Source organism: Tenrec ecaudatus, chromosome 10, assembly GCF_050624435.1.
Source record: "Tenrec ecaudatus isolate mTenEca1 chromosome 10, mTenEca1.hap1, whole genome shotgun sequence".
Taxonomy (NCBI): Eukaryota; Metazoa; Chordata; class Mammalia; order Afrosoricida; family Tenrecidae; genus Tenrec; species Tenrec ecaudatus.
Genome location: NC_134539.1, coordinates 90,809,419 through 90,833,587, shown reverse-complemented (window position 1 = coordinate 90,833,587; position 24,169 = coordinate 90,809,419). Strand labels below are relative to the sequence as shown.

General features: G+C 41.1%; 1 non-coding gene across 1 annotated transcript; it reads left to right on the top strand.

Moving 5' to 3' along the window:
- Positions 1–22,908: 22,908 nt before the first annotated feature.
- LOC142460469 (U7 small nuclear RNA) lies at positions 22,909–22,969 on the top strand. The gene has a single exon (XR_012786669.1). It is a non-coding gene; the product is annotated as a U7 small nuclear RNA (small nuclear RNA).
- Positions 22,970–24,169: the final 1,200 nt, after the last annotated feature.

Below are 24,169 nucleotides of genomic sequence, written 5' to 3'. Positions count from 1 at the left end.
GAAGATATTCAAGTGGCCATCTAGCTCAGAAGCAACAAAGCCCACATGGATGGAGCACACCAGCCTGTGTGACCACAAGATCTCAAAGGGATCAGGTATCAAGCATCAAAGAACAAAAAATTATATCATTGAAAATGAGGGTGAGTGCAGAGTGGAGACCCAAAGCCCATCTGTAGGCACCTGGACACTCCCTTACAGAAGGGTTGTGGGGAGGAGATGAGCCAGTCAGGGTGCAGGGAATCAATGAAACATATAACTTTCCTCTAGTTCTTAAATACTTCCTCCCCCACTATCATAATCCCAATTTTACCTTACAAATCTGGCTAGACCAGAGGATGTACATTGGTATCGATAGGAACTAGAAACACATGGAATCCAGGAGAGATGACCCCTTCAGGACCAGTGGTGAGTGGCAATACCTGGAGGGTAGAGGGAAGGTGGGGTAGAAAGGGGGAACTGATTACAAGGATCTACATATAACCTCCTCCCTGGGGGATGGACAACAGGAAAGTGGGTGAACGGAGATGTCAGACAGTATAAGACATGAAAAAATGATCATTTATAAATTATCAAGGGTTCATGAGGAGGGGGGGAGCAGGGAAGATGGGCGAAAATGAGGAGCTGACATCAAGGGCTCAAGTAGAAAGAAAATGCTTTGAGAATGATGATGGCAACAAATGTACAAATATGCTTCACACAATGGATGTATGTATAGATTGTGATAAGAGTTGTATGAGCTCCCAATAAAATGATATATTTTTAAAGTAAGCATTAAGAATTTCCAGATATAAAAGTGAACAAACAGTGCAAACCGGCTTCCTCCTTTCTGGAGCTCAACTGACAGGAGGTTGTTGTAGTCAGGCTGCTAATACATTTGATCCTCCACCACCTGCAGTCATGAGGATTTTTTAGATTTAAATTAAGAGACAGGGTTTTTATGCCTAGTCTTTTCCAGCAGCATAAAGCATTGCTATAGAGCAGTTTCTGGCAGGCTTTTGACGTTTCAGCCTGACAATTTTTTATGATTAATGCTTGGCTTTCTAGATAAGAAAAACCTTAAAATTTAGCTAAGATGCTTATTATTAATGTTCTTATAATAGTTAACATTAACTGAGAATTTACTATATATAAGAATCTCTCATTTGGGTGTATTTTAGAACCATTTTATTGGCATATTTCACATACCATACAATCCAATCGTTCATATTAATAACAGTTGTACAATCATCTTCCCAATCAAGTTTAGAGCATGTACTCCTGTCTTGTACTCTCTGTCATCAGCTCCACACCTCCCCACAACCTTTTTTGGCGTACCCACCCTCCCAATAAATCATCAGTGCAGTCACTGTCTCTATAGGTCCATCCTTCCTGGATTTCATATTCAAAAGACAAAATACAGAAAAACAAAACAGGAACTCCCTGTAATCTGCCTGAGAGTAAGGCTATTCACACCCCTGGTCTGTAATCGGAGGGGACTCCCTGGAGCCTAATTCATGTGCTAGCCCTTTAGTTGATCCCTGAAGATATGGGTACTGTAGCAAAGAGTGGCTAAGAAAGAATAGTTATCTGGGATGTCAATGACTTCTCTTTGAACAAGCAGCCATCGGAGTGAGGCATCCATTGAGCTGACAAGGAAGAAACACACCAGCCTGTGTGACCCAAGGATTGCAATTGATAAAACCCAAACATGAGAGAGGGAATAACAGCAGAACTTAAATTGTGAACGCCCATTTGCAGGAGGCTGTGGATGACAGTGGGAGTCCCAAGGCCATTCTCTCTCTCTCGCTCTCTCTCTCTCTCTCTCACACACACACACACACACACACACACACACACACACATTTCACTTTAGAGAAATCCTTATCATTTGATGTTATCTCCAACATTATCGATTATCAATCACATCATCCTCCAGAGGCCACACCAGGAGGACTTGATGTGGAAACCCCACTCAACAAACTGAACTTTATTTCAAACAGACTTGTGGACATTGGTCTTGGGGCTGAAACCCCCTAGTGCTTCAGAATCAGAAGACTACGACCCCAAGTTTGTAGAACTGCCAATGGCTGGATTCTGGTGAGATTCACTTGCCAGGGTGACCAGTGAATGGGGGATCTGCCCGAGACGATCATATGCTTACATACTACCTTAATGCTCTTCTTGCTTTCTTATGACATGTACTAATCTCACAAGCATGGTTCTGCTATTGTGAATGACTGTTATTGGAAGTTTTGTTCTATCACCGACTCCCATTGTTTGTGTAAACAGTGTCCCACCACATAGAGAGAGTTTAATATCTATAAATCAACCATTCGTGAATTCAGGTTGGTAGCCAGCTTACAATTGTGTAATGTCCTTTCATCAATCGTGTTCTAAAATTCATATAGGTGCTTTATCTGGATTACTAGCTCAGATCGTGAGGGCTTCTAAACACAAAGGAGAAAGGGAAAGGCAGCCAGGAACAGGCTGGAGCTGGACTCTGCAGAGCAAATCCCTGGAGGGCCAAAAGGAAATTTGCTATTTTCTATGTCTACACCAGGAAGTAAATCGAAGGAGTTATGAATATGTAACAAATTTGTAAGTAAATGTCATGAATATGCACTGGGGTCTGTTTTTGGTTCTTGGCCAGGAAATGACTTGCCAGACTCCTCACTTCTAAATGCTGCCAACGTTGGTGTGGTGCCATCTTTTTAGCACCTTTTGTTCCTTGAAAACGTTCTTTTGTTCCAGGGTCCACTGTGATTTGTTCTGGTCCAGTCTGTGCATGCTCAGCAGGCAAGATGTGGTTATAAACAATCCTGTCTGCTGTAGTGAACGATTTTCCCCCAGAGGAAGGGTCTCAAAAGAAACGGGGTACTAGAGAGGAAAGAGCAGGTTAATTGTGGGTAATAGATGAGGCATATCTATGTACATGTGTATATTATCTATCTCCTCCATAGGTTCCCTAAGAAAGCTGTGGAGTTCATAGCTTTATACAGGGCTGAGTAGGATGGGGGATGGTCTCACCTATTTGAATACAAATAAGGGTCCTATTTTTTTACCCTTTAATAGTCAACAAACTCATTGCTACTGAGTCAATGAGTCAGTTTCAACTCAATGATTTTTCAAATCCTTGTGGGAGTAGAAAGCTTCCTCTTTATGCCTCAGAGCAGCTGGTGGTTTCCAAGTGCTGACTTTCTGGTTAGCAGCCCAAGGCATCACCACTATGTCACCAGGACTCCTCTTCAACAACAGCAACAATCCACAAAAACACCAAACTCACTGTCGACGAACGAGTCGACGTGGACATGTTTCTATTCACAAATGGAGCCTAAGCACTTGTACGGAGATTAGGTGTCCCAAGAGACTGTAACCGTTGATGGCAGTAGAAAGCCCAGTCTTTCCCTGTGAGTGCTGCTTGTGGGAAACGATCCATGTGGCTCGCAGCCCAGTGCTGAATCATGACACAGAAGAGGAGTCTAATAAACAGTCAGGTAACCTGAAGGGTTCGTGGTAGCTAGGGAGTGATTTACCCACTGTTTTCCCTACCAGTATGTCTATTTTGCCCAGAATGTACCTTTCATATGTTTGTGTGCATGCACATGTTTCTTTTCACAAAGGGATCATAAAGACGTAGCTTCAAACACCAAATATTTTCAAAATACTTTTTGATATAAAAGTTCTCTGATTTTATAAAATGGTGTCTTATTTTCCTTCATATCAACATTCTTTCATCTGTTTGCATACTTCACAATATTCACTTTGAACTCTAAAATAATAGTTATGTGGAACATGACTGGTCAGAATTCAGCAAGCCTGTACCGTCAGAATTAATGGGGTGCTTGTGGTAATGGAGATTCCTGTCCCTTACTCCCAAACCTGCTGAATCTGTCTCTATTTTGACAAGTTCTCCAGGTGACCTGGATGCACATTAAAAATTGAGACAGAATAGCCTAACATCTTAAAATAAAAAGCTTTCCTTTTTTATCCCTTTTTTATAAAAATTAACTTTGCCACATGGTTCTTATTAGTGTCAGGGTTCTCTGTCTGTAGGAGGCAAACAGTTACACTGGGGCATCTTCTGTAAACGGAGGCTCTAGGACAGTGGTTCCCAACCTTCCTCATGCTGCAACCTTTCATGTTGTGGCCACTTCCCAACCATACATTTATTTTCATTGCTGCTTCATCACTGTCATTTTGCTACTGTTATGAATTGGGCCACCTCTGTGAAAGGGTCGTTCGATCCCCAAAGGGGTCGCGGCCCACAGGTTGAGAACCGGGCTCTAGGCTGTGTCTTACAGAGAATCTAGCTGAAAAGAATCTGAGATAAAAACACAAATATGTGGATTATTTATATATTCGGAAGACATGCTTCATTTTTTTTATTCTCCTGCTTTCCACATCTGTCAGTTCACCTTGATTCCTGGTTGTCTCCTCCAGCTCCCCCACCTGGGTGGGCTCCAAAGGCAGTGAGGTCTCCTGGCACAGGAAGAGAATCCCTTGCACTCACATGAGGACTCACGGACACCACTGCTCACCTCGCAGCAGCTTGCAGGAAATACATTCTCCCTCAGAGCTGTTCAGATCATCGTCCTACCCCTTTTCCGACTCCCACACCTGGAGCAGCTTCAGGTTTAGCGGAAAGGGCAGTTTTTATAAGGGAGGAATTCACCCACTGTGTTTGAGAAATCCTTTGACTCCCCCCGAGCGTCATTCTAGCCAAGGGGCAAGGTCTCTTTCCACCTTCAGGTCCGTGTCAGAAGAGCTGGGCCCAGGCTGGCTCAACTCAACGCAGCAGGGCAGAGGTTGCCTCACAGATATGAACCACGAGGCGCTGAAGCCCATTATGGACGGTGGGAAATGGACTAGCAAAGGAGGGAAAGCTCAAGAGCTAGGTCCCAGGTTCTGGCCTGGTTTCAGAGGCAAGAGTTGAAGGGAGAAAATCCGGCATGATCATGCAACAAGTAAGGGGAACATTACAAAGGGGAGAAGCCATCCACCACACTGGTTGCAGACTGGTTGAGTATGACTGTTAAGCTGATTAAACGGCCCGATTCAGCGTAAGTACTATCCAAGTAAATCACAAAGTCCCCTTGATGGAAAACTGACAAGTATAAGCTGTCCAAATCATGGTCACAGGAACAAACTGAGGGCTATAACAATAAGTGTTGGGGTATGTCCTTTCAGCTGGTTCACATGGGTTCAGCAGAATCGATGGCTAATTCTTTTTTTGGTTGTTAAAATGAGACTTGTGATTGGGGTCGTTGAATCAGGTTGTTTAACTGATGCTTGTAATCTGAGGTGGGTGGCCGGGCAGCTGCCCAACATGGACATCGCAAATTTACAGTCCTCACTGTTTTTATTGCTCATCTGCACAACAGCTTATTCTAAGTGCCCATAGTCATGTTCATTCCCTCTGTAGGTAGGAAAAATCAGACAGAACTTTGCTTGTAATGTTTATTTATTCAGTTCATAAACTCATTATATTTTTGATAAAATACTACAGTTTTATTTCCTTGCATTCATTTCTTAAATAAACAAACATACTACATAAAGAGAAAAAGTGTCAAACAACCAGAGGGTGACAAGCTCTCATTCATTTCAGCTTTTTGCTAAACCCCCGAATTCCCACAAGCTATCGGGAGTGAATTACACAATTCCTTAAAGTGTTCAAGAGCTCAAAGTATTGTCAGAGCAATTGCTGGCGAGTTCAGCAGAAGTAGAAAGGGGTTTTTGAAAAATGAACATAATATATTCCGAGAAGAGAAGCCACCTAACTATGTCTATGATATCAAACACAGTGACTGTTGTCTAATGGGCCACCTCTAAAGGGAAAGGATCCTACTCCTACAGTGAAAAGACGGTTAAGGGTAAATCACACAGCTGGTGAAGCTTAGATCTCCCCTCTGATACACGTCGGACTTGATCTAGTTTGTAATATTATCTGTTTGTTTTTCATATTGGGTTTTACCTCTATTGAATTTTGTCATAGTTGGTAGACTTCTTAAATCTTTGTTATGTGTTTTTCAGTATGTGAAACACAGGATATGTGAATCTATAGAGACCACAACTAGAATAAGAGTTCCTGGGGGGGGTGGGTTTTGGGGGGGTTGGGTAAGGAGAATCTGATTCCAGAGTTAAAGAAAGAAGAAAATGTTTTGAAACTTATTTTGGTAGCAATTTATACTGTGGAATGATATGGTATCTGGATTAACTCCTAATAAAATGTTTTGGAAAAAAGAAAAGAAAAAAAAAAGTAACAGCTCATAAAACAGACCCTGATTGAAGATAAACAAGCGGCCATCTAGCTCAGAAGCAACAGAGCCCACATGGAAGAACACACCAGCCTGTGTGATCACGTGGTTCCAAAGGGATCAGTTATCACGCATCAAAGAACAAAAAATCATATCATTGACTGCACACCTCCATGATACGATCGCCGAGGACAAACGGGTACATAAGCAAATGTGGCGAAGAAAGCTGATGGTGCCCAGCTATCAAAAGAGATAGTGTCTGGGGTCTTAAAGGCTTGAAGGTGAACAAGCAGCCATCTAGCTCAGAAGCAGCCAAGCCCACATGGAAGAAGCACACCAGCCAGTGCGATCACGAGGTGCCAAAGGGATCAGGTATAAGGCATCATCAAAAAAAAAATCTTACCATAGTGAATAAAGGGGGAAGTGCAGAGTGGAGATCCAAAGCCCATTTATTGGCCACTGGAGAACCCCTCACAGAGGGGTCTAGGGGAGGAGATGAGACAGTCAGGGTGTGATGTAGCACCGATGAAGAATACAGCTTTCTCCCAGTTCCTAAATGCTTCCTCCCCCCCAACTACCATGATCTGAATTCTACCTTGCAAGTCTGAATAGAGCAGAGGTTGTACACTGGTGCATATAGGAGCTGGAAGCACAGGGAATCCAGGGTGGACGATACCTTCAGAACCAGGGCTGTGAGGGGAAATACTTGGAGAGTGGAGGGTGAGTGGGTTGGAAAGGGGGAATTGATTACAAGGATCTACATGTGACCTCCTCCCTGGGAGACGTACAACAGAGAAGGGGGTGAAGGGAGACGCCGGATAGGGCAAGACATGACAAAATAATAATTTATAAATTATCAAGGGCTCATGAGGGAGGGGGGAGCGGGGAGGGAGGGGAAAAAAGAGGACCTCATACAAAGGGCTTAGGTGGAGAGCAAATGCACTGAAAAATGATTAGGGCAAAGAATGTACAGATGTGCTTTATACAATTGATGTATGTATATGTATGTATTGTGCTAAGAATTGTATGAGCCCCTAATAAAATGTTAAAAAAAAAAAACCAGACCCTGCGAACAGTATTTGAACCCTGGGTTCCAGTCGTGTTCACTCTGGATGGGTTAAGTAAGCCAGTTTCAGTTGGGATAGAAAGAACCTTGATGTATAATCTTAATTAAATTATTGGAATTGATGGTTTTCCATGCAGTGACCAATTAAGCAAATAATGTCACTGTAAAAAATGTTTTAAGACAGAAGGTTGGACTTCCAGTTTCAGTAAACTTTTTTTTCAATCTTACAAAAAAAAAAGAAAGGAAGAGAGTTATGTTTAAAGGTAAAAAAGATGTTATTGCCTATTTTGTTTTTGCCAATCTTTTTTTTAAATTAATAAATCTTTTTATTGGGGCTCATACAACTCCCATCACAATCCATACATACATCAATTGAGCAAAGCACCCCTATACATTCATTGCCCTCATCATTGTCAAAATTCGCCTTCCACTTGGGTTCCTGGAATCAGCTCATTTTCCTTTTTTCCCTCCCCCTCCATCCCCGCTTCTCCTTCCCCCCTGAACTCCTAATAATTTATAAATTATTATTTTATCTTATCTTACACAGCCCGGCATCTCCCCTCACCCACCTTCCCATTACCCACCCCCCAGAGATAGATCCCCAAGATCGGTTCTCCCTCTCTATACCCCCTTCCCTTTTTTCCATTCTTAAGAGTAGCTGAGATGCTTGAAAAACAGAATATATCTCGTAGCTCTTTTCCTACCTCCTTCCCCAGTTTCTTACAGTGTCCTGGCATGTGACAGTAGAAATAGGGGACTGTCTTACTACTCAGAGGGTGAGCAAGAAGATGAAAGTTTATTGATTTTTAAAATTATATACTCTCTCTTATTGTACAAAAGTAACCTATTCAATGAGGTCAGCTTATCTAAAAAATGGCATTTATTGGAAAGCTTTGTTTCTTCTTCCACTCCTTTTTATTCCCTCCTTCTTCCTTTTTCTTTTCCGTATCCCTCTTCCATTAGTATATGGGAATGAAACTTGTACATGTCATAGTTCAGATGAATCAAATGGACTCAAATATGGAGGAGCATGCCACCAACACAGGATCATCTTTATACATACATAGAACCTGAGTCTTCCATGACTTCCAGATAGACAGATCTAGAGTGTGTACAAAACAAGAGTTCTCAGAATCTCAAACACGACTTAAGGAGAATATTTATAAAGTTTTAAGACAAAAGCACATCATTCAGATATGGATGACAATCAGCATAGGGTCATAATGGTGGCAAGGCTGTTCAGAGATGTGGAGGCTTAAATAGGAGAGCAAGGAACAATATTGTAAACGCATGATTGGGAGCAGATCAATATATCACCGTTACAGGTAGGATGATAGTAACAGGAATGGTATCATGATTGTGACACATTATGCTCAATAGAAGAGCATATAAGATTTGTCCAAGGCCCTCTGGCTGAGTCTTTCAGGATGTAACTAATGATCTGTGACCATAGTACTCCAGTTTCCACTAAGGGCACACACAGCAAGTCCCTAAGTCTATGAGGCTTCTTTCTGGACTTGCTAGGGGTGTGGCAGCAGTCCACTCTCAACTGCACTCTGCCTGAGTTTCAAAGATAGTCGATCTGCTGTTTAATTGTTAGAAGGGATGTTCTATGGAAGATGAATTTATGTAGAGACTCCTAAGTTTGGGGGATTCTACTGTAAACCATAGCTTTCTTTAAACTCATTGCTCAGAAACTTAAGCTAATGTAATCCTTTCCTCCAATTATGAAATAAAAAATAAACCTTTCATAACAAACAGGCTGGAGTGTTTTTTCCTCACAGGCCTGTCAACACCTTACTTATATGGCTGCTTCTTTAATACAAACCTTTAATATCCCAGAGGTTATTCTTTGTGATAGACAGGCACCATCTTATTCTTCACTGTACTTTGCTAATGATCCAAGGGTAAGTACTAAGCATGTTTACATTCTAAGTGATTCTTTGTATGGCCCACTTTAGAGGTAGTATTAAAGACTACCTCTAGTTTTTGAGAAATAATATTATTAGTTTTTATGGAGCATTTGGCAATTCTAAAAATAATAGTGTCATTAGTCTAGTCAAATACTAGTGAGATTTCATGTATATGTAGGCTTTTAGGATTAAAACACATGGGAAGTTTCATTTGTACAAATGAACAAAAACTTAAGTGACAGCACAATATTACCTAATAAAACAATGAGGATTAGACCTAGGCAATGATTTCAATAACACTCATTCACGAAGGTGAGCTGTTAATTTGCAGAATATAAGACATGTAACAAAAATCAAAGGAAATGCGAAGATGAAACCCTCATATTGGAAGGCTCTCAAAATACAAAGAGGACTAGCTGCTTCCTTGAAGTAGATGTTGAAAAAATGACATGGATGGAATTAAGTTTTGGAAACTTCATTTGCTGGGAGGAGCGGGGGAGGGTACAACTCAAAATGAGAAGACATAGCTACAAAAATCCATTAGTAACTGTACCATGGAAGGAATGAATTTTGAATCTAGGAAAATCGGAAATCATCGAAAAATGAAGTGGCACGCATAAAGATCAGTTATCCCAAGTATTAGTGAGCAAAATGAGCTGGCACTGGCCATTTTGAATCAGGAAATCATTTGGTTTTCTATACTGGAAATGACAAATTCAAGAAGAATGGTGTCAAATGCATTGTCATAAGGAACATTTCCTGCTGTTCTGTTTTTGTGCATATTATTATTTCTGCAGGTCTATCTAAATAAGATAGGCAGGATAAACAGTCTGGAGGGGAAAACAATGGTAAGAGAGGGGGGAATCAAAATACCCCAGGACAAGGGAACAATAAGTGATCTAAGATCGAGGGTGAGGGTAGCGTAGGATGCCTGGTGGGGCTTGATCAAATGTGATGTAGCTAAGTGGAATTAATGAAAGCTGAATGAAGGTCAAACATAATTGTGGGACAAGAGGAAAGTAAAAGGAAATAGAGGAAAGAACTAGGAGGCAAAGGACATTTATAGAGGTCTAACACAGGCATGTGCATATGTATATATATTTGTATAAAACAACAGGGAAATAGATCTGTACATATATTTAAAGATTAAGTATTAAGGTGGCAGATGGACATTGGACCTCTACTCAGACATTCCCTCAATGCAAGAACACTTTGTTCTAGTAACCTGGCATAGTATGATGGTCATCTTCCCTGACACCATTGCTGAAGACGAATGAGTGCAAAGCAAATGTGGTGAAGAAAGCTGATGGTGCCCGGCTATCAAAAGATAAAGGATCTGGGGTCTTAAAGGCTTGAAGACAAACAAGCAGCCATCTAGCTGAGAAGCAACAAAGCCGACATGGAAGAAAGACACCAGCCTGTATGACCATGAGGTGTCAATGGGGTCAGGTATCAGGCATCAAAGACTCAGAACAAAAATTCGTATCAATGTGAATGAGGGGAAAGCTGGAGTGGACACCCAGAGCACATCTGTAGACAATTGAACATCCCTCACAGAAGGATCACAAGGAAGAGATGAGCTAGCCAGGGTGCAGTATAGCACCCATGAAACATACAACTTTCCTCTAGTTCTTTAATGCTTCCTCCACCCCTCCAAATATGACCCCAAATTATGACCTTGAATATATCCCACCTGACATTGGAGAACATCTCAAGAACCGATTTGACATTGGACATGAGTGATGATTTGACATTGAACATGAGTGATAGAATACCTGATGAGATGTGGAACGACTTTAAGAATATTGCACGTGAAGAAAGCAAAATGTCATTACAAAGTGGTTGTCAGAAGAGACTTGCTCTTGAATAGATTACCTAAAGAAAATTGGATAAATAATGAAATAAAAATGTGAACAGAAAATTTCAACGAGTAGCTCTAGAAGAGAAACTAAAATCTTATAATGAAATATGAAAAGATGTGGAGTTTGAAAGCCCATAAAGAACAGCTTCAGTATACCGTAAACTGAGAGAGAGAGATAAATCAGGCCTTGAGTTATAATATTGAAGGATTCTATGTGAAAATATACAGTGATCCAGGAAATATCACAAGACAATGGAAGGAAAACACAATCACTATACCAAAGAAAAATTGATAGACAAATCAATCATTTCAATAGGTAGCAGCACGGGATCAAGAACCAGTGGTACAGAAGAAAGAGGTCCAATCTAAAAATGAAAGCATTAGCCAAAAACAAGATTCGAGGAATTGATGGAATGCCAAATGAAATGTTTCTATAGGCTGATGAAGCGATGGAAGCATTCAGTGGTCTATGCCAAAACATTTAGAAGCCAGCTCCAGGCCAACTGATTAGAAGAGATCCATATTTGTTCCCTTTCCAAAGAAATGCAACTCAACAAAATATAGAAAGTATAAAAATATTATTAATGGTACAAGCAAATAAATATTTGCTGAAAGTAATTCAACAATGGAATAGCAGTACATTGAAAGGAAGCTGCCAGAAACACTGAATGCAGAAGAGGACATGGCATGAGGAAAATCATTGCTGATATCAGATGGCTCTTGGTTGAACACAAAGGATACAAGAAAGATTTACTTTTGGTTTATTGACTATGCAAAGGTATTCAACTGTATGGATCATAATACACTATGAACAACATTGAGAAGAATGGGAATTCCAGAAATCTTCACGGTGTTGGTGCGGAACTAGTCCGTGAATCAAACCGCCATTCAAGCGGAACAAGGGACTACTGGGTAGTTTAAAACCAGGAAGGATGTCCATCAAGTTTGTATCATTTCACCATATGTATCCTATCTGTACAAATAGTATATGCGGATGACACACTTGCTGAAATTGAGGAGGACTTGGAGAATTCACTGATGAAAATCAAGGATTGAAGCCTTCAATATCGACAGAAACTCAATGTAGAGAAAACCAACTTCACCAAAGGCAACATCATGACAAGTGAAGAAAAGATGGAAGTTGTCAAGAATTTCATTTTGCTTGGATTCACAATCAATTTTAATGGAAGCAGCAGTCAAGAATCTGCTGCACACATCAGCCTGTGTGATCATGAGGTGTCCACGGGATCAGGCAACAGGTATCAAAAGATCCAAAACAACTATAGCAATGCAAAAGAGGGGGCTTGGGCAGAGACCCAAAGCCCATCAGTAGATAACTGGATATCCCCCACAGAAGTGGTATAAGGAAGGGTGATTCAATCTATGTGTAGTATAGCACTGAGGAGTCACACATCGTTCCTCTGGTCCAGCGGTGTCCGCCTGGCGGCATACGGCTCTCAAGGTAACTTTTTGTGGTCCGCGATGCTCTGAAATAAAATGGAAATAGAAAAAAATCATTATGAAGAAAATAGTGCTTAGGGGAGATTGAGACAATACCATACGCACAATTCCCTCATTAACCGTTTAACTACTGAAGATGAGCCTACATGTGGTCAGTGCCTTTCCTGCGGGGCTGTGGACATGTATAAACGTGCTGACTCAGTTCTAGTGATGTTTGGAAGCGACATGTCTGCCACTCTCAGTGTCACGTCATGCAAATAGATCCCAATAGTGAAAACGTTAAAAAGAGCACTCTGGGTTGTGCTGTTATGAATCACACCTAGTGGCAGTGCTAGTTAACATTTTTAGAGGGAAGCCATTATGATTGTGCATCACATTTGTCAGCTGTCCAACATTTTTTGTGTTTGTTATTAGTTACTTTATTATATTTTCGGGTCACAACATAAGAGGTAAGTGAAAACTAGTAGGAGGAAAGCGTTGGCAAGTTTCGGGTAAAAAGGAATAATTTTAGTTTTATAAATACAGTAAATAAAATAAATATTTAAATAAAAGAAATTACGTAGTGTTTTAATTATCCTATCTATATTCCTGAATCCTCACTTGAAAATATAAATTGAACAAAATGTGTAAATGTGATGTGGCCCACGTGACTCTTGTCTGTTGCACCAAATGGCCCACATTTTAATTGAGTTTGACACCCCTACTCTAGTCCCTGAATTCTTCCTCCCCCCAACTATCATGACCCAATTCTAACTTACAAATCTGGCTAGACCAGAAAACACAAATTGGTACAGATAAGAGTTCTCAGCACATGGAATTCAGGACAGATAAACTCCCCAGGAAGAGTAATGGGCGTAGCAATATCCTGAGGGTAGAGGGATGGTCAGGGAGTGGGAAGGGTGAGAAAGGGGGAACCCATCACAAGATTGGTTATATAGCCCCCTCACCTCACCCCGAGGGGATGAATAACAAAAATGTGGGTGAAGGGAGACAATGGAAAGTGTAAGACATGAAAACAATAACAATATATAATTGATCAAGGAAACACGAGAGTGGGAGAGTGGAGGAGGGAGGAAAAAAAAGAGCTTATACTAAAGGCTCAAGTAAAAATGTTTTGGAAATTATGATGGCAACAAATGTACAAATATGCTTGATACAACTGATGCATGAATTGTTATAAGAGCTATAAGAGGCCCCAAAGATTTTTTTAAAAAGAACGAAAATGAGGGAAAAAACAAAGAACAAACTAAAAATAATCTGCTGCACAAGACCTCTTTTAGGGGTTGAAAAACAAGGCCATCACTTTAAAGACTGAGGCACACAGAGTCCAAGCCATTGTACTTTCAGTTGTCTCATATGCACGTGAAATCTGGGCAATGACTAAGGGAAACTGTGGGGACATCAATGCCTTTGGATTCTGGTGTTGGTGAAGAATATGGAAAATACAGTGGACTCCCAAGAGAACAAACAAATCTGTCTTAGAAGATTAGTCCCTGGAAAAGGATGTGCTTGCTAAAGTGAATTACCAGCAAAATCAGAGGAAGACTGCCCAGAAGATGGATTGACAAGGGGCTGAAGCACAGGAGCTGTGAGCATGGTGCAGGGTCAGGCGATGCTTCATTCTGATTTGCAGAGACAGCGTCAATAGGAATCAGAATCAGCTTGCCAGCGCCCAACAACAGCATCATTTACTAGTCACAAGGTCAGCGGGGCAACTCCAATAGATTCTCCGCAGGAGAAACATGAGGTTTCTTGCTCCTGTGAAGATTTACAGCTTCAGAAATCAGATATCATTTGATTTTGCCCAGTAGAGTTACCACGAGTAGGAATTGGCTTGATAGGAATGAGTGTGCCTTTTAGTTCTGTATCATGTAAGTAAAATCAGTGACAATGTATATGAAGAAAGAAATTTCTATCAACACAGTGGCTTGAGTCTGGGTCTGATGCCAACCCAGAGGCTTTTCCTGACCCTCGTAGCTACTGGGCTGGTTATCCAGGAAACAGGAAGACCACAGGCTGGCAGAGGCTGTAGTGGATGAATTTAAGGTCAGATGGTCGGTGTGTGGCTGAAATCAAGGAAGCCCAAGGTCAGTAGTCAATATAGCAAGCTGCTGACAGCACCCAGTGTCTTTGGCTCAAGTTTAGAGCCATAGGTCAATGAGACAGGTGCAGATGAGACAGATGCAGATTCTGCACCATTAAGAAGAACCAAGCCTCACAGAGTCTGTTTAAACAGAGTAGACCACACCCCTAAGGAAACTGCCCTTCTATTGCACTTGACCCTAATCTTGTAACTGGTAGGCTCCTCATCGTAGACATCATCATGGAGTTGATTACATCATGTTAGGTCATATCAAGGGGGATTAGAAGGTCCTACTTCCAAATCACTGAAACTCTTGACCTGGACAAGTTGACAAAATCTATCTATCACAAGAGGAATGAAACAGTCATTCAGTAGTTGTTTCATATGATTTCATTTCTTTTAGTGGATGCAGTTACATATTATTTGTATATTTTTCATATTCTACTTACTTGTAGGAATTGACCAGGATCAAGGAATCAGGTCCCCTTGGACTCAGCACTTCTCATTTTAAAGTAATAATCTAGAGCTGCATTGATTTGAAGTGTTTTGTGAGAATTTAATTTGATTATGAGAGCTCATCACAGGAATTTCTAAAAAGTTATACACTCTCTCAATATAATAATATTTTTGTCACGGAGCTTCATTATGGGAATAGGTAATCTTTTCTATACTACTAAAATGTAATTATTAAGCTTGGTTTGTGCTTAATTTTCACAAGCGTGCATTATTTTTTTGAAATACTATTTTATTCAGTTTTGGTGAACATTTACACAGCATGTTAGGTTCCCAATTGGCAATTTTGCCACAAATTATTTAGTGATATTAGTTAGATTTTTCATGATATGGCTACATTTTCTTTGTTTTCTGATTGTTTCCTTGCCAATACTCTAGTCTCCCTACTTCCTTATTGTCCAATTTTTGCTTCGAGTAAATGTTGATCTTCGACATTACAGATGATTTTTTTTTTAGTAAAGCACTATTCTTTTTTTGTTGTTGTTGTTTTGTTTTTTTAATTTTAACAATTTATTGGGGCTCATACAATTCTTTTCACAGTTCATATATATACATACATCAATTGTATAAAGCACATCTGTACAGTCTTTGCCCTAATCATTTTTTTCTCTTTTCTTCTTTTACATTTTATTAGGGACTCATACAACTCTTACCACAATCCATACATATACATACATCAATTGTATAAAGCACATCCATACATTCCCTGCCCCAATCATTCTCAAGGCATTTGCTCTCCACTTAAGCCCCTTGCATCAGGTCCTCTTTTTTTCCCCCTCCTCCCTCCCCCTTCCCCCCTCCCTCATATGCCCTTGGTAATTTATACATCGTTGTTTTGTCATATCTTGCCCTATCCGGAGTCTCCCTTCCCCCCTTCTCTGCTGTCCCTCTCCCAGGGAAGAGGTCACATGTGGATCCTTGTAATCAGTTCCCTCTTTCCAACCCACTCACCCTCCACTCTCCCAGCATCGTCCCTCACACCCTTGGTCCTGAAGGTATCATCCACCCTGGATTCCCTGTACCTCCAACCCTCGTATGCACCAGTGTACAGCCTCTGTCCTATCCAGCCCTGCAAGGTAGAATTCGGATCATGGTAGTTGGGGGGAGGAAGCATCCAGGATCCGGGGGAAAGCTGTGTTCTTCATCGATACTACCTCACACCCTAATTAACCCATCACCTCTCCTAAACCCCTCTATGAGGGGATCTCCATTGGTCGACACTTGGGCCTTGGGTCTCCACTCTGCACTTCCCCCTTCATTTAATATGATATATACATACATATATATACATACATATATACATATATACATATACGCATATATACACATACATACACACACTTATATCTTTTTTTTTTTTTTGCATGATGCCTTATACCCGGTCCCTTGGGCACCTCGTGATCGCACTGGCCGGTGTGCTTCTTCCATGTGGGCTTATTTGCTTCTGAGCTAGATGGCCGCTTGTTCACCTTCAAGCCTTTAAGACCCCAGACACTATCTCTTTTGATAGCCCGGCACCATCAGCTTTCTTCACCACATTTGTAAAGCACTATTCTTATCTTTTATTTTGTTTCACTTGAAAGATTAAATAGTGTCACAGGGCAATTGTGCCAGGGAATCCTCTAACTTAACTTGTCCAATTAGTCTGGATTCTTTCTTTAAATATTTTTTAATTAATCATTTTATTGGGGGCTCTTACAGCTCTTTTAACAATCCATACATCCATTGTATATTTGTACATATGTTGCCATTATCCTTTTCAAAAACACTTTCTAATTGAGCCCTTGGTATAAGATCCTCATTTTTATCTCCCTCTTTCACCCTCCCACCCTCATGAACCCATGATAAATCATAAATTATTATTTTCATATCTTACATCACTCACTCTCTTTCTTTACCCATGTTCCTGTTGTTTGTCCCACTGATGGTGGTGTGTGTGTGTGTGTGTGCTATTATACATTAATCATTGTGGACAGTTTATCCCCCTTTGTCCCCTCACCTTCCCCCTACCGTTATGTGTATCACTACTCCCATTACTGTTCCTAACGGGTTTATCTGTCCTGGATTCCATGTGTTGAGAACTCTTATCTGTACCAATATACATGCTCGGGTCTAGCCAGATTTGTAAATTAGAACTGGGGTCATGATAGTGGGGGAAGAGGGTGGGAAGCATTAAAGAACTATAAGAATGTTGTATGTTTCGTGGGTGCTGTACCACACCCTGGCTAGGCTGGTTCCTTGTGAGTCTTCTGTGAGTGGATGTCTAATTATCCACAGATGGGCTTTGGGTCTCCACTTTTGCCCATATTTTTTGCATCAACATGATTTTTTTTTTTTTTTTTTGCGGGGAGTGAGGTGTCTTCTGATGCCTGATACCAAATCCTGTTGACAGCTTGTGATCACACAGGCTGGTGTGCTTTTTCCATATGGGCTTTGTTGCTTTCCAGCTAGATAGCTGCTTGTTTATCTTCAAGCCTTTAAGACTCCAGATGCTATATCTTTTAATAACTGGGCACCATTTGCTTTCTTCACCACATTTGCTTATGCACCCATGTTTGTCTTCAGCAATCTTGTTGGGAAAGTGAACATCACACCCTGCCAAGTTATTAGGACAAAGTGCTCTTGTGTTGAGGGAGTACTTTAGTAGAGGCCCAAAGTCTGCCTGCTACCTTAATATATGTATATATACCTATATTCCTATCATTATATAAAAATATATATACATATGTACATGCCTGTATTTATACCTCTATCAATGACTTTTGCCTCTTAGTTCTTTCCTCTGTTTCCTTTTACTTTCTTCCTGTCCCACTATCATATTCAACCTTCGTTCGGCTCTCAGTGATTCCTCTCAGCTACATTGCACTTGACCAAACCTCACCAGTCTTTCTCTCCTCACAATCGATTTTAGATCACTTGTTGCTTCCTTGTCCCTGGGTTTGCTGGCCCCACTCTTCCTTTCTCCACCTCCCCCTTTTCCATGTACCCACAGAAGCATCAGACCCATTGTTTTCTCCTCAGGATTGTTTATCTTTACTATCTTATATAAATAGACATGGAGAGTGGGGAAGACTATAAATAGTCCCAGGTCTGTTTGTTGAACTTCATAAATGTTTTCTGATCGAGTCTGATGAGGTGCCAAGCCCTCCCCCTGAGTCTATTTTGGGAATTCCTTGGGTACTTCATAGCTTTGCTCCCCCTGCTACTCTGTTGTGTTCCCTTCATGTTTCACCCCGGTGTGGGCAGATCAGACAGGGCAGAATTCCTCCAGTGTGTCTCCAGTTCTGTCCCCCACAGTGCTATAGGTTAGTGAGGGGTGCCATGCCTCATGGGTGAAGTGGCTCGATGGTCCTGTCCAAGTCTTGTCTGTTCCATGTCCCTGGGGTTTGGTGGACCAGGATGGATTATTTATCAAGAGTTTGAATTTTATTCTACATTTTCTTCTCACTTTATCTTGAGTTATCAATTTTGACCCTAGTCAGAATGGTCAGGGATGTTAGTTGGGCACCATTTAGTTCTTTTGGTCTTAGGATAGATGAGATTGTGTATTGTGTACTCTATAATCCCTTTATACTTCTTCCTTCTCTGAGTACTTTTTAAAAATGTTCTTACCCTTGCTCCTAATAAATAGAGACCAACAGGGCATCTTGTATAGCTTCCCACAAGCTTTCAAGATCCTAGATGCTTTCCATTTTAATATGACACAGAATTTGAAATTTGTGAACTCTATTAATGCAGCTGACAGAGTAGGCTTGTCATATTAAGATTCTAAACTTTTAAACTAAGAAAATGAATCTCAGAAACTATTTGGTTATGTCTGAGGAATGTCTGTAGTTGTGTCTTCAATGAATATATGCGCCTACATGCATATGGTGAGGATGACACAGGACTTGGGAGTGTTTCCTTCTGTTGGACATAGGGTCTCTATAAGTTTGAACTGACATGATGGCACACACACCTAACAGCAACAAAACACAGATATCTATCCACACACACACACACACACACACACACACACAGTTGTTTTCACATAGATACTTCCATTTGTTCTCACATATACATGTACCTATACCCATCTGTATGTGATCATACTATGATGGCAGATGCCACCGTGATGTGCTGAACCTTGAGGACAATGTAATCACATGGAGCAACTCATGAACAGAGAGGTCTATAGGGCTGGCCCCAATCAGAGCCAAACTGACCCCCCCTCCCTGAAGTATGTGCTACAGAGGACAACACTAAACCTAGAGGTTGGGGAGAGGGACTGGCCGGCCACATCCACACAGAAACAAACCAAGCAGGAAAAAGATAGAATGAAGGATTAGATCCCATGTTGTCACACCAAGCCCTGAGGATGACATCCCTGCATGGAGCTGCTGAGGCACAGAGAGGACTGTAGGGCTGACAACAGCTGGAGACATGATGTCCCCTCACTGGAGCATACTGTGACAGAGGACAGTACTGGGGACACATGGCAGGGAGTGAGGCAAGCTTGACCACACCCACAGTGGGGTGAACCAAGAATGGAACATAACAGATCAGCAATGGGAGAAAAGCCAAATCACCAAACCCCCGAAGAGCCCCCAAAATTGACTTTAGGCTAGGAGGGACATTGGTTCCCCCAGCACCAATGGGGAAATTGTCATAAAGTCAGTGGACAGACCTGGAATTATGTATGCTCTTTCATTTTGTGTTTGCTAGGTTTTTTTCTTTATTGTTTTTTCTCTTTGTAGTCAATCCTTTGTTTCCTTTTGCTTTGTCTCTGTTATTGTTCTGCCTACCAATACAAGATAGGCCTGGGAAACAAGCCGAAGGAGAAAGCAACAGGACCCACGGTTCTGGAGGTGCTTGCAGGAGAGGAGGAGGCGGGGGGGAAAGGAGTGGTGAGCAAACAATGCCATAGTCAGGGGAAGAAGTAGGCAATTAAAAGCAACAATGAGGAGGATGTAGAGATCCCAGTGGTTTTGGAGCAACAGCAATGTAGCTGAGAGAATTTTTTTTCTTTTTTTTTTGAAAGGAATTATTAAGAGGCAGAAGAAGGGCCAGCATGATGGCAGGGCAGAAGGAAAGTAAAAGGACACAGGAAAGATCTAGGAAGCAAAGTTATGGATAGAGGCATGAGCATAGGTGTGCACTTATGTAAATATATTAATTCATAAAAATAGAGGTCTTTGCCTATGTACATATATTTATATGGCAATACATTGAGGAAGTGGGTGGACGTTGGGCCTCTGCTCAAGTCTTCCCTCAATGCAAGAACACTTTTGTTCTAACAACCTGACATTCTGTGATGCTCACCTTCCCAGCCAATCACTGAAGACCAAATGGGTTCACAAGTGTGATAGGTAGTTTTGTGGGGCTAACATGGCCAACAAACACATGTGAGATTAGTTGAAGGGTGGAGCGATAAATGGCTCAGCGAGCCTCGGCTCTCTCTCTCTTGCTCTTTGATCATCGGAGCAGTGTGCAGCTGACTTGCTTGTTCTTTGTCCCCATTTGCAAGATACACTACCTGTGGGATGCCTAACCCGTGGGCTGTGTTGCTGTAACTTGAGGTTCCTTCAAGTCTTGCTTCGCCACACTACTGGAAGGTACATCCCTTGAGCGGGGGACTGTTAACTCGTTGACTGTTGGTGACCTGCTTGTTTTTTGCTGTCTGCAGCTGGATAGCCTAAATTGCTCCATGGAAGACTACCCAGCGGCCCTCAAGATTTGAAGCACTGGCAGTGTACTAGTTGTCTCATGGAAGTGATTTGCACTGAGCCATTTGTACTGCTTTCTAGATTGTTTATTTCTTATGTTATCTATCTGTCTATATAAATATGTATATATAATTATTAGTGCCCTGGTTTTGTTTCTCTAGAGAACCCTATATAACACAAGTAAATCTGGTGAAGAAAGCTGATGGTGCCTGGCTATCAAAAGATACAGCATCTGGGGTCTTTAAAGTTTGAAGTTAAACAAGTAGCCATCTAGCAAAGAAGCAAAAAGCCTACATGAAAGAAGCACACCAGCCTGTGCAGTGACGAGTCATCAATGGGATTGGGTAGCAAGCACCAGAAGACCCAAAATAAACAAACAAAAAAATATTGTTTAGAATGAGGGGGGGTTGGAGCAGAGACCCCAAACCCATCTGTGGACAATAGGACATGCCCTCATAGTACGGTCACAATAAATGAATGAGTCAACCAGGCTGAAGTACAGCACTGATGAAACACACGATTCCTCTGGTTCCTTGAGGCGTCCTCACACAGCCCCATGCGGAACCCCCACTATGATGAGCCCAGTCCTGCCTTTTATTGCAGGCTAGACTGGAGCATGTATACAGACAGTTGCTCACGACACAGGGAAGCCAGGTCAGATAAACTCCTGAGGAACAGAAATGGGAGTAGTGATACCAGGAGGGTAAGGGAAGGTGAAGGAAAGAGGGGAGGAAGGAGGAACCGATCACAATGATTGACACATAATGCCCCACCCCCCCAAGGGGAATGTAGGATATAAAAATAATATTAATTTATAATTTATCAAGGGTGGGGTGAAGGAGGGGAAATGAGGAGCTGATACCAAAGGCTCAAATAGAAAATAAATGTTTAGAAATTGATGATGGCAACATATGTATAAATACACTTCACACAATTGATATATGGAATGTTATAAGAGTTGTAAAAGCTCCCAATAAAATGATTAAAACACAAACAAGAGAAAGAGTAAATTAAAAATAAGTATATGTGATCACACACTAATTTTTTATCTTTATTGGATTTGTTGCCATCTTCTCTATATCACGTTCTTTAACACAGGCACCCATTTCCCCTGAATGCATTTTAGCAGGATTACTTATTTTGGACATGCTGTGCTCACCCCATTTGGTGCCGCTTGTCCAAGCACACAAGCTAGCAGATACCTACAAGATAAAGTATGAGAACAGTCCATCTTCTGAATAAATACAAAGTCTTTGGTGTGATGCTAAATATAATAAATATATTTTCTAGTACAAATTGAATGATTTGGAATTAGACCAAGGTCAGTAGCTATTATTTGGTTTTAATTATATTAATATTGTATATTTAGGAGCTCCTAATATTACAGGGCCATTATTTTATCTGCAATGTATCAATGGAGAATTTGTGGCTAAGCTTAAAAATGGACATATCATCAGTAAATATCAGCCAGGATTTGAATTCTATTAGGACTATCTGTAACTCCTTTCACTTCTATTGCCCCTACGCTGTTCTACCTCACATGCCTGTGAACGCATGAAAATGAAGGAAGAGCAGCGAGAATGCATGCATCTGACTCACTGTATTGGTGAACCCTATTGAAAATACCTTTGAGTGTCAGAAGAATAAACACTCTGTTTTTGGAGGAATTTCAGAAACAATGCTCCTTAGAAAGGAGTGTAGCAAGATTTTGTCCAGGATACATTGGACATGTCATCAGAAGACATAATTAATCCCCTAGAAAAGGACATCATTCTTAGACAAGGGCCACCGAATGTGAGCCAGGTCCTCAGAATTGTGGGGATGGAGCAGGACTGGCAGCTTTGAGTCTGAGCAGACCCGACAATACTTATTAACCAGTCTATGTATCTTAGGCCAAAAAAAGTTCTATATAGCTTAATCAAAAACACTATCATCCATCTCTACCAACTCTATAAGGAACCATGATGACCCTATTGGTTAAGCATTGAGATATTGAACTAAGGTCTGTGGTTCAGAACCACCAGTCACTTCTCAGGAAAAGATGAGTCCATCTGTGCATTAAAAATTTAGTCTCAGTGCTATAGCTCTTGTAGAATTTGTCCAGCAGGTTTTCTGGTTTTCCTGGAAAACCCCCACACACCAGTAAAACAGCTATTTAACAATAAAAAAAATTAGTCTCAGAAACTCATATAGGGTTACTATGAGTCAAAAGCATGGGTAGGTGAGTCCGATCTAGTATGACCCAGGGTAATCTTATGTATGTCACAGTAGAACTTTTATCCTCAAGTGTTTCAGTAGCTGATTTTTTAAACAAATAAATCAATTTATCAGGGGCTCTTACATATATTATAACAATCCATACATCCATTATATCAAGCGACCATGTACAAATGTTGCCATCAACAATGTGAAGACGTTATCTTTCTTCTTGAGCCATTAATTGCATGAATTGAGTTGAATGAAATGCACATCCTTTGATAATATTTTCCTTCAAAAGTTATAGCTTTGAGCTAAGAGGTCACCTTTCTCTTGCCTTCTTGTTATATTTTTAAATTCGGTATTTCAGAATATGCTCAATACACCAAATGTATTTCCAACACATGCTGCAACCCAAGCATCATTCCTAGAATAAAGTGTCTGATAAATTCTATCTAAAATAAAATATTTTAGTAGTTAAAAATGAGCCAGGGGCTCACGTAGGTTTCACACATACGGCACTGCCTACCTTCTTTCTGTCTTGAGTGTGTGACAGCAAACTTTGTACCTAATGGGTCCAGCTGAGCCTAAAGCAGCCCATATCTATTACAAGTGTCTTTTTCCCATAGCACACCACATCTTTCCGTGTGTGCCAAAGGCTTTCCAAGATTACCAGAGTTTGTCACCCTCTTTCCAATCTGGATGTTAAGCGTCACCCCAAACCTACTTATTAACCACAGCCTTGAGAGTAAATTAGGGCGTGATTTCTTTCTTTCTCTCTTGCTCACTTAGCCTTTGTTTCCTTGTCTACGCTTTTCTCTCCCATTTCAGCCTGGCTTGCCCTCTCCTCTGGCTATGCTCCACGGCCTGTCTCTCCAACCTCCTTTCACTCTGCTGCCCTAACCTTCCTTCCCACGGATTCTTGGATCTCCGTTCTATTCTGGAAGGACTCCTCAGGGGAGTTTTCCAAATAAAGCCTCTTAATCAATACTTGCTTTCCATTCAGTCTATAATTTCTATCAGTATCCAAGGGTCTAGGATCCAGTTTGGGAATGTGGACATCATACGCTATGCCCAAGATTGGGAATATTCTTCAATACCAAGATAACTAATCGGCAGCTGGCTATGAAATCCAAAT